Genomic DNA, 11,207 nt, shown 5'->3' on the forward strand with positions numbered 1-11,207 from the left:
CATGGTTTGCAGTCCCTTCCCCCCCTTTTTAAAATCTTTTAACCTCCTTTATCCACTGGGAGAAATGGGTGAAGGGGGTCAAAAGGAAAAATATTAATTTTTTAAAAAACTAGTTGGGACAGTGTGTGTCTCACAGGTTGAACCCCAACTGTGTGTGAAAGAATGATACACAGGTCTGGAACTAGGGGAGTAACTGACAATCTAATATATTAGCAAGCTCTTTCTACAGAAAACACATAACCACTACCATCATAGTAAAAGCCAATGCAAAGGAGAATATTCTGTTTTATTAGCACCAAACCTTATGAAGTTTAAGCCAAGGAGGGATTTTAGAAACTTCCTGGACTTATCACTTGATTGTGTAGATGGGGAGACAGGGCCACATTGGTAAACTACACTTCCATGGTAAATCCTGATGGTTTTAGGCAGACCTGGAACCAGAACCCATGTTTCTGGATTATTCACCTCACAGCCCTAACAAAGGGAATCAAGATACAAACAGGTTCACAATGTACAATTAAGGATCAATGTAACACTACTTCAAACTTAATGGATAAAAAAGCTTCCCTTTATTTTTTATTTTTTTTTTTTAAAGCTTTCATTCATTTATTTACTTGAGAGGGAGAGAGGGCACAAATAGGGAGGAGGCGGCAGAGAGAAGGGGAGAAGACGACTCCTTGATGAGCCGGGAGCCCCTGCGGGACTTAATCTCACGACCTTGAGATCATGACCTGAGCTGAAGGCAGACCCTTAACCCACTGAGCCACCCAGGCGCCCCTTTCCTTTATGCGAAAACGTGACCCAGGAAGCACAGCTTGGTCCAGGCGATGACATAGAGTTTGCCGTTTGGACTCAGGACCCATCGCTGCTTATTTGCCTCAATGATCTGTTAGGGGGTCTCGGAGGTCCGGTAGAAGCGAGAGACATGCTTGTTTTATCTTTCGGTTACTGAAATGAAGATGACAGCGAAAGGTACAGAAAAACGTCCTCCCTCCTACTTGTGCTGGACAGAGAGGATCACAGGCTGAGGCTCAGGGAGCTATTTTCCCGCCGCCCTGTGGACGGCTGTGCACTGAGCAGCCGGCTGCAGGCCCGGGCGACAGCGTGTTGCACAGAAGCGGGAAAGAAGCATTCTTCGCGCCCCCCCCCCCCGCCCCCCAAATGGAACCCAGCACTGCTGTGATACCCGAAGGGTCAGTGGATATGGCAGCTTCGCCCACAGCCTCCTGGCTTTGGTATGAGAATTCTGGCTTTGGTATGAGGATTCTGGTCTGCTGTGGTGACAGTGGTCCTCTCGTGGGCAGCAGGAGCCCGTGCAGGAATCCTGGCAGTGAAGGCCTAGCTGACAGAAAGCAGCGCCCAGGACGGGACGCCCGCGAGGATTCTCTGGAACATCTGGGACTCAGAGCCGGGCGTGGGCGTGGGCGTGGGCGTGGGCGTGGGCGTGGGCGTGGGCGTGGGCGTGGGCGTGGGCGTGGGCGTGGGCGTGGCTTTGCAATGGCTGGACTTCTCCAAGAGCAAGTGAGAACATCGTGTTTGGATATTGGTATTAGTATTATTTTGTCAGCACTTTGATGAAGTCTAGGTGCTTGCGGGTACTCAAACACCATGAAAATGCAACATCAGCAAGCAGAATTTCAGGGAAGGTAAGTGAACGTCATGCCTGCCTTCTTCTATTTCCTTTATTTAGTTGAGAGCCATTAAAATAGAAGGTCACTCCACTATGACTGATGGATGCGTAGCTTCCCTCCGGTATGGTTCTGCAGTCAACATGCAATCAAACTGAACAAGACACACCACTGCTCTAAAGTGATGATGTAAATCAGGATTTACCGTGCATTCGCCGTGCACGGGGCGGTGCGTGAGAAAGGGGATCCAAGGAGAGATAAGTCCTCTTCCTTGCCCTTGACTGACTCGAAAGAGAAGAGATTTGTTTAAAAAGTATCACACTGGCACGTTCATCTCAGGAATTTATATATAACAGATTAAAAACCAAATGCGTTCACCAAGAGAGAAAAGATCTAATACCAGTTTCTTGGTGGATAACTGTCTTGCCCAGGTGAGAAGAAAACTAACAAGGGTGGCAGAAGCAGCAAGAGTGAGGACAAGGAGGCACACATGGGCTCTCGTACACACCTTATCTGTCCTAGGGAGTGAATCTTTCCATGTTGTAGCCTTCATGCACTTTATACCCATTCAGTTCAAGTCAGTAATCACTATTCAGGTTACACAGGGAGTGTGAGCTTATTCCTAGAGAGGCATGGCCTCTCTAAAGGTGGTTTTTTGTTTTTTGCTTTTCATTTTCTTTGTCTCTTTCTTTCAAGAGAGAGTGTGTATGTAAGTGCAGGGTGGAAGGCAGAAGGAAGGGAGAGAGAGAATCTTTTTTTTTTTTTTTAAGATTTTATTTATCTGTCAGGGACAGAGGGAGAGCGAGCGAGCGAGCACAGGCAAACAGAGAGGCAGGCAGAGGCCGAGGGAGAAGCAGGCTCCCTGCCAGGGAGAGAGAGAATCTTAAGCAGGTTCCTTGCCCAGTGCGGAACCAGACACAGGGCTGGATCTCACAAGGCTGAGATCATGAATTGAGCTGAAATCAGGAGTCAGAGGCTTAACAGACTGAGCCACACAGATGCCCCAAGGTTGTTTTCTTAAATATCATATTCTTTGATTTAGATGGGGCCAAATAATTAGAAGAGAAATCAAAAAAGCATTTGCTACAGAAAGGGAGGCTATTTTGGCTTTATTTAAACAGTAGAGTTAACAATGTTTAATATTTTCTAAGTAGACAAATTTGGAAAAATAATGTTCCATTTGAATAAGTCAGCTGACAATAATCTGAGATGAAAAAAAATTGGATAACAATAATCACAATACTCTGGTTTTTGAGTCATTATTAAGTGCCAGACACTGTCTAGCACTTCTGATGCATGCCTCATTTTCTTAACTGTGAGGTATTTATAAATTATAAACTAAGACTCAGGGAGGCTCAATTTCCTCAGCAGATCAATAACAGGGCTTGAGTTCAAAAGCGGGTCTTTGGGACCCCAAGTCCGTGTTCTTTAACCACCAAACCACAATGCCTACTCAGAAAACAAGATGAAGTTACAAAAGCTTCTTTTTGAGTCTTTCTTTGTTAAATGCATAGTTAATCCACTAACCTGAACTGTACCTAAACTCTCATTCCCTAGATAATTAGAAAGACTACATTTTGGAGCTGATTTTCAAAGCAGAAAGCTTTGGAGAAGAGAAAATCTTTGGAGAAGATTTTCAAAGCAGAAAACAACCAAACCATGACTAATGTATCGTATCACCCATAAAAGATTCTTTTTACTTTATTTTTTTATTATGCCTCCAAAGGCAGTGCTAGAACATACAATCTCCTCAGTTTCATGAACAGAGAGGGATTGGAAGAAACTCAAGGTTACCCAGATAAGTGGCCAGGGAAATGATTCACTTAGCTTGGATGAGGAGCTCATCTCTAGACCAACCCCTGTGGCTAGGAAGATGACTTCAGAGAAGTAGAGGACATCACCTATTCAAACTATATGTTTATGTGGGAGGTGGAGGGGAAGGAGGGAGCAGTGAATTAGAAAGGTTTGGGGAGGCACCTGGGTGGCTCAGTGGGTTAGGCCGCTGCCTTTGGCTCGGGTCATGATCTCGGAGTCCTGGGATCGAGTCCCGCATTGGGTTCTCTGCTCAGCAGGGAGCCTGCTTCCCTCTCTCTCTCTCTGCCTGCCTCTCTGCCTCCTTGTGATCTCTGCCTATCAAATAAATAAATATTTAAAAAAAAATAAAAAGAAAGGTTTGGGGAAAAGGTTCCTCAGAAAAGATGGGCTGCTGGGCAGATAAGTCAATATGGATGCCTACTTCAGGTGTCATGCTCAATAATTCCCCTATTCCCCAAGGTATCCAAACAGTCATGCTTCTTTTCTTCTACTACTTGTATGGTTTTATATTTTATATTAAAATTTTTAATCCATCTGGAATTTATTTTGATGTAAGTATAAAGTATACATGTAATGTATTATGCCTTCCAAACTGGTATGTAAATGCCCCAATGTACAAACATGCTATAACTTACAGAATTAAGACCTGTGGCAATTACACATATTTTCTTATTTGTATTTTATTTTGTATTTATATATGTATGTATGTATTTCTATATACTCACTAATTCTTTTTTCCTCTCTCTGTTTCCCTTTTTTTCTTTTCAAATTAAACTTAGGTAATTATTAAAAGAAAAATATTTCTAATAGTACAGGTTATATTATTTTAAATTTTTAAACAAACCAGTTTTTGTGTGAACTTGAATCTGAGATGATGTAAGGATCGGAGCTGCTGCAACCCCTTTGCCACTAAAAGGGGAGATCCTGGAACTGCTAGAGGCCATGATCAGACACCAAATCCACAGGTACTTTGATCATGGACTTCCCAGCCTTCAGAACTATGAGAGATAAATTTCTGTTGTTTATAAGTCACTCAGTCTATGGTTTATTATAGCAGTCAAAATATGGACTAAGACACCACAAAAATTTTTCTTTTTAAACTTTTGACTTCCCATCAACCCATTTCTTCTACTCTCTACCCCCACCTCTGGCAACCACCAGTCCAGTCATCATATCTACGAGCTTTGGTTTTTTGTTTGTTTTTAAGGTTTTTATTTTGTTTTAGATTTTACATATAAGAGAGATCTATAAGAATCAGGGAAATTCTTGCTCAATGTGCTAAACAAAAGGAATAAAATCTAAGAATCTGAGACCAGAGAAGTTGGACTAAGAAACATAGAAGATCCAATAAGTTTTAGCTTAGCATTGATAGATGAGAATTCTGTTTAAGGATTAAAGTTGAGAATACTGTTACACATTTTGAATTTTAGGAAATTTCTGTATTTATACAGTGCAGAGATGTCATGAAAATATGCTTTTGGTACCAGACGGGGCTCTGAGAATCATAAAATAGAATTTCTCACTTAAGAGACTGTAGAATCAAGGTACCCTTAATGAGGCAGTTGACAAAGTCTTCTTTGTGGTCATTCCAGTTCTGATTGGCCACTGGTGTGTTATGTGGGTTTGCTCTTAGCAATTGCTGTAGACGATATGGGATCCCATAGAGAAACTCAAAGGAAGACTCAAGTCACAATCCTAGAATGACTTTAACTGGAATTGCTGATGAGATATGACATTGAATTACATGAATATACTGGATCCAGTCCAATGCCAGAGGAGAACATGACTTGCTGACAGAAAACTCCTTTAAGCTTTATGATGAAGAATTATACCTTCCTTATTTTGTGATATGAGCATTTTGCTAATACTTCTGTAAAATTTATTGATTTGATTTGGTTATCAGCAGTTTTAGAACAATTTTTTTCAATCCAGGGCTTTTTGTTAAATAAATTGTATGCAGATGTATAAAACAGATCAATGCAGAACTCTTCTGTTTGTGCAGGAGGTCCCAGAATCCCACACATGATTTCATCTCCCTTACCCATATTCTAGAGGGCACTTTTAATTCACTTTCTAGAGACTGAGAGATACCTTCATGAGAGCTGTTGTGGAGTTGGGACCCAGACATCTCGATGGATGTTGGTTTTTCTGAGTGGTACTGTGAGGTTGGTTCTGAGAGTGTTGGAAAACTGTAAACTGAAATCAACTTCAGCTACTAGAACCTACTGTTAACTGGTAGTCTAAAGAAATACTGCTGGGGTCATGATGATAGAATAAAAAATATGGCATTTGAGTAAAGATATGAAAGCAGGGAATGAGACAAGCATATAAGCACATGAATTAGAAAGTTGTAACAAGATTCCATACATGTGATGATGGTGACTTGCACTGGGATGGCACTGGCGATAGAAGTAGATGGCAAGTAGCAGCAGGATCTATTTCTTACTTAGGGTTAACAGAATTTCCTGATAGATTGAATTTGAAAGAAGGAGAGAATTAAGAATAATTTAAAACTTTTTGTTCTTAGGCATTAGAAAGACACATGTCTTTAAGAGACATAACATCTAAACTATGCCAAAGTCATGGTTTGATTTTATAAATTCCCTGAAAAACTTAACAGAGGGAGACAAAACCAACAGAAGTGATCCAAAAATAAGTGGCTTATTTATTTATTAAGAAAACATTAGAGACTTCCCTTTCCAGTAATGATGGAGTAGCAGGGCCCAGATTTACCTCTCCTTGAAATAACAAAAAGGACAACTTATATGAGACAGTGGTTTCTTTTTTTTTTTGTCTTTATTAATTTTTTATTTTTTTATAAACATATATTTTTATCCCCAGGGATACAGGTCTGTGAATCACCAGGTTTACACACTTCACAGCACTCACCAAAGCACATACCCTCCCCAATGTCCATAATCCCACCCCCTTCTCCCCAACCCCCTCCCCCCAGCAACCCTCAGTTTGTTTTGTGAGATTAATAGTCACTTATGGTTTGTCTGAGACAGTGGTTTCTAAGACACAGAAGTTCAGGGAAAAGAACAGTGATCAGTGAGAGGAAGAAAACACATGGGTGAAGTTGGCCATTGTCCCTTGTACTCCGAGAAATATGGACACCAGCCCAGTAGCCTGCCCTCTCCTCAGAAGTCTAACTCCCAGCTTCAAGGGATGCCTCAACCAAACTTTTAAATGTTAAATCCCCGTACATTTCCCTTTGTTCCTTCCTACAGCATCAGGGAGAGCAGCTGAGTCTTGCAGTTTCCTATCTCTAATACCTCTGTGCACCTCTTTCGGTTCTCTGATACCAGCTTCAACAACAACTTATGCTAAACTCTCTCTACTGTGGTTTCTCCTCAATCTAATTGGTATAAAGTTACTACTGTGTGTCAAGCCACATACTAGGTCCTTTACACTTCAGCCTTAGAGAATTTATGTAATTTTCCCTAAGGTTATGGAAATGCTAATAGTACATCCAGGATCCAAGTATATCTCACTATAAAGGCTTTGCTCCCAGTTATGAAGTAACACCATAGTTGGATAAAAGGCTTTTAAAAGAAAACTAAGGCTTTCAGCATTACTCCTGGGATTATGGCTAAAGCCAGGATTATTTCTATTTATGTGTTACTTTTTGCTTTAAAAGATATTGAAACCAGAGGCTAGAGAAGGGGTAGGAGAGTAATTTAATCTCAGAAAGTCTATAAATATTATTTCATTGCCTATAATAAAATACTGAAACTTTCTGTGGTGACCTTTGAATACCAAACACAAGTTTATCAAATGTGGACCACAGCAGTTCTTACATGAGAGTTGTAACATCTTGGGTTTGGCAATCTTTGTTTTTTCTATTCCCTTGAGGAAAGTCTAAAATGTGTTTCAAAATAGTAAATTCTTGGTAAGCTCCAATTTGCAAAGACTTGCAAACACTTGGCTGACTCAAAACAGCTCAGGCAGGCATAATTTTTGAATTTTGGTTGTAGCTTCTTTCTTCCCTTGCAATAGTACTCCTCATCTGTTGGTTTGACTTTTTGTTTGTTTCCTAGAGAGTTACTATTAAATACAGAAATATAGAAAGTTATCATTTTGTGGTAGAGATAGGTATCAACATCTCTTCTCAATTCTCTATTCCCAACACCTACCTCCATTCCCACTACTTAAGGATTGATAAAGGGGAAAAGCTATGCCTTCTCCCACATTAGGACGTCGAATACATATTCTTAAGGAGCAGTGTTATAAAAATGGAGGGCATACATTATTGAAATGAACTTGAATTCATGCTATGTTATATATACAGATGAGATAGTAAGGAATTTGGGGACTTTGTTTCTAGTCATGCTACGGTGACAAGGATTGTACTTGCCCTTGAACAATAAGTGGCTAAAAAAATGGACAAAGTATATGAAGTAGCTATTTCCAGGTATTGGAGTACAGGAAAGACATGAGGCCATAATGCCTTAGAAAAGGGAAACACTTCAAGTGAGCTCCAGCCATTGTTTCAGTTTCCGCCCAGGGACACTTCCCCCACTGATTTGCAGAGAGAAGGATTATTACAAGAAGAGCACAGAAACCTCACTGAGTTGAGGTAGGGAGTTTGAGACAGTTGGAAGATATGGGGCAGGGTTCTAGACAGGAAGGATCTCCAGAAAAAAGAGCTCTAGAAATATGTACTAAGGCCCCCATTTATTTTGGCAAAGTCCTTAGCTGCATGTGTGAAGTGAAACCTCAGAGGCCAGGGAAAGAATAGCCAGAGGGCTGTAAGCTGAACAATTCAGAGTTCATACAGGGCCTGGAGCTGTTTAAGCACTTGCCAGCCAGAGTAGAGATCCTTGATACTCAACGAGGGCATTCACAAGAGACCCTAGAAGGGTTCTAACTTGGAACTAGGGCTATACTATCCCTAGAGTAAAGGTGAGGTCAGATGCATCCTAACAAAGCTCAGAAAAGGCTTTGGGAGGATCAAGCTGATCTGCCAGTAACTTAAATTTCTGTAAGAACTAGGAACAATACACTGTAAAGGAAGACAAAATTCAGGCACTCAACAGTGTTATATTCATAATGTCCACACAGCCAATTAAAAATTATTAAACATAGCAAGAAGAAAGAAATAAAATCTATAACTAAGAAAAAAATATCTGTTAATAAACAGACTGAGAAATGACAGATGATGGAATTAGCAAACATAGATCTTAAGGTTAGTTAAAACATAACTATGCTGAAATGCTCAAGGATTTAATGAAAATCTGAGCACCATGGAGAGATAAATGGAAAAGAAAAACTTCCAGAAATGAAGAACACATTATTTGAAATAAACATCTGCTGGATAGGATTAAGAACAGATTAGAAACCTCAGAAGAAAAGATAAGTGAACCTGAAGACATAACAATAAACTCTATCTAGGCTGAAGCACAGACAGAAACAAAGACTGGAAATTGCTTTAGGCTAGGGAACTTCCTCCTCCAAGTTTAAACCTGCTAGGCGGGAGGACAGCCACAACCCAATAACTATTTGATGTGGATACAATCATCCCAGAATGGGGTCACAGCTGGCAGCCTTCAGAAGCCTATACTCTTGGCAGCTGAGAGGGAATGCATACCCTAGTCTTGAAAAAGGGATGATACTATACCTCAGTATGGACTATACTTTTTTCTTTTTAAATAATCTAGAATTCATTATGAAGTATTACAAAAACAAAACCCTGATTTATGCAAATCCTTCTGTACAAATCCATTTAAAAAGAAAAAAAATCACAATGGCCTTTTATGTTTACTTTTGATACATAGACTTCCTCTGAGTTCTTACTACATTTTTTAAAAAGTTTATAAAGTGAGTTTAGATGTAACTATAAATTATTTGGAAATAAAGCTGGTTTTTTTTTTCTTGATAAATGAGCTCTAAGAAGGTAGACATTGTTGTTGTTGTTGTTCATTGTTGTATCCCAAGATCTAGAATAGGGCTGTGTATACCTAAGTAAATGCTGAATGAACAAAAATCAATGAATGGATTAGGCTCTATTACACATGAAATGGTGTTTCCTATTGTTTTCCTCAAGGTGGTGCTGTGTACAGTATAAAGGTCATTTAAACAGTGTCATTTTTTTTCCCTAAAATAGCCTTGATAGCTAATAAATTTCCTTTCATTACACTTTATTTATTTATTTTTTGATTTAACCCTCCATCTTTCAGACCTCCTGATCTCTTAGATTTATGTTCTGTACTGGAAGAGGCTTACAAGAGTGTCAGGGGTGTTGGCTTATCTTTTCTCCCCATCATTTATCTCTACCTAATTGTACAAACTTTCCTTTGAATGCCTCTTAAGAGATATTACATATCTTGTCTCATTTCCACCTACTGTGTCTATCATTTATTATAGCAGGATTTATCTGACAACGTTTGATACATTTCACGCTAAATTTTCCATTTTTGTTTCCTATTTTTTTCTAGATGTTTGTCTAGTATTTTTCCAACTTCAAATTTTAAACCAACTAGTTTTTTCCCCCCAAATAATAGCTCTATTGAGATATATTGCCATAGAATAAACTGATATTTATTTATTTTTTGGGAGATGGGGGGAGAGGCAGAGGTGGAGGGAGAGAGAATCTTAGGCTCCACCCTCAGAGAGGAGTCCCATGTGGGGCTCCATCTCACAACCCTGAGATCATGACCTGAGCCAAAATCAAGAGTCAGACACTTAACTGACTGAGCCACTGATGTGCCCCAATAAAATGGTATTTGCATTTACAATTTAATGTTTAACATATGCATTTATCTTTGAAACCATCACTACAATCAAGATAATGAGCATAGCATTACTCTCAAGTTTCTTAATTTCCCCTAGTAATCCCCCCACTCCATCCCTCCCTTTCCCTACCCCATCATCTGAAGGCAACCACTGATACACTTTCTGTTACTATAGAGTAGTTTTTATTTTCTCGAGTTTTATGTACATGGAATCATACACTATTCACTCTTTTTATTCTGGCTTCTTTCACTCATCATAATTATGTATATCAATAATTCATTTCTTTTTATTACTATCTAGTATTTCATTGTATGAATATACCACAATTTGCTTATCTATTAATTTACTGATGACTCTGGGTTTCTTATTCTTTGTTTATTACAAATAAACTTGCTGTGAACATTTGTGCATAGACTTCTGCATGGATGCTTTTGTTTCTCGTGGGTAAACATCTAGGGGTGGAATGGCTTGATCTAATGGTAAATGCATGTTTAACTTTTAAAGAAACTGTCAAACTGTTTTCCCAAGTGGATGTACTATTTAACATTCCCACCAACAGTATATGAGAATTTTAGTTTCTTCAAATCCTTGCTAGCAGTTGGTATGGAAAATCTTCTTAATTTAACTATTCTAATATGCATATAGTGTCGACTGGTCTCTTTATTTTCAGTGTCTACGTTTAGATACATTCAGCTTTCCATGAATTTACTTTGTAATTGATTTGGTCCCTTAGTCTTTTATAGTGTTACTATAGTTAGATATCTGGCTTTCCTCCTGACCTCTTAATGAGATTCTTTCAACATAGATCTTTGTTAATTAGGACATAGGCTAGAACTTTTACAAAATGGAAACTTTTATAATTTTATTATCTGAATTAGTGTTTCCCAACTCCAAGGGGGCCTGTTAAAACTCAGAACATCTGCAGTGGATAAGGACATGTATGGATCCTGGCAACATACATTTTTGAGTTTACAAGTCAGGTAGATAAAAATAAGCACAGTGTTGAAATAATGCTTTTATTAATTAGGG

This window comes from Mustela nivalis (assembly GCF_964662115.1).
Source record: "Mustela nivalis genome assembly, chromosome: 2".
NCBI classification, from domain to species: Eukaryota; Metazoa; Chordata; class Mammalia; order Carnivora; family Mustelidae; genus Mustela; species Mustela nivalis.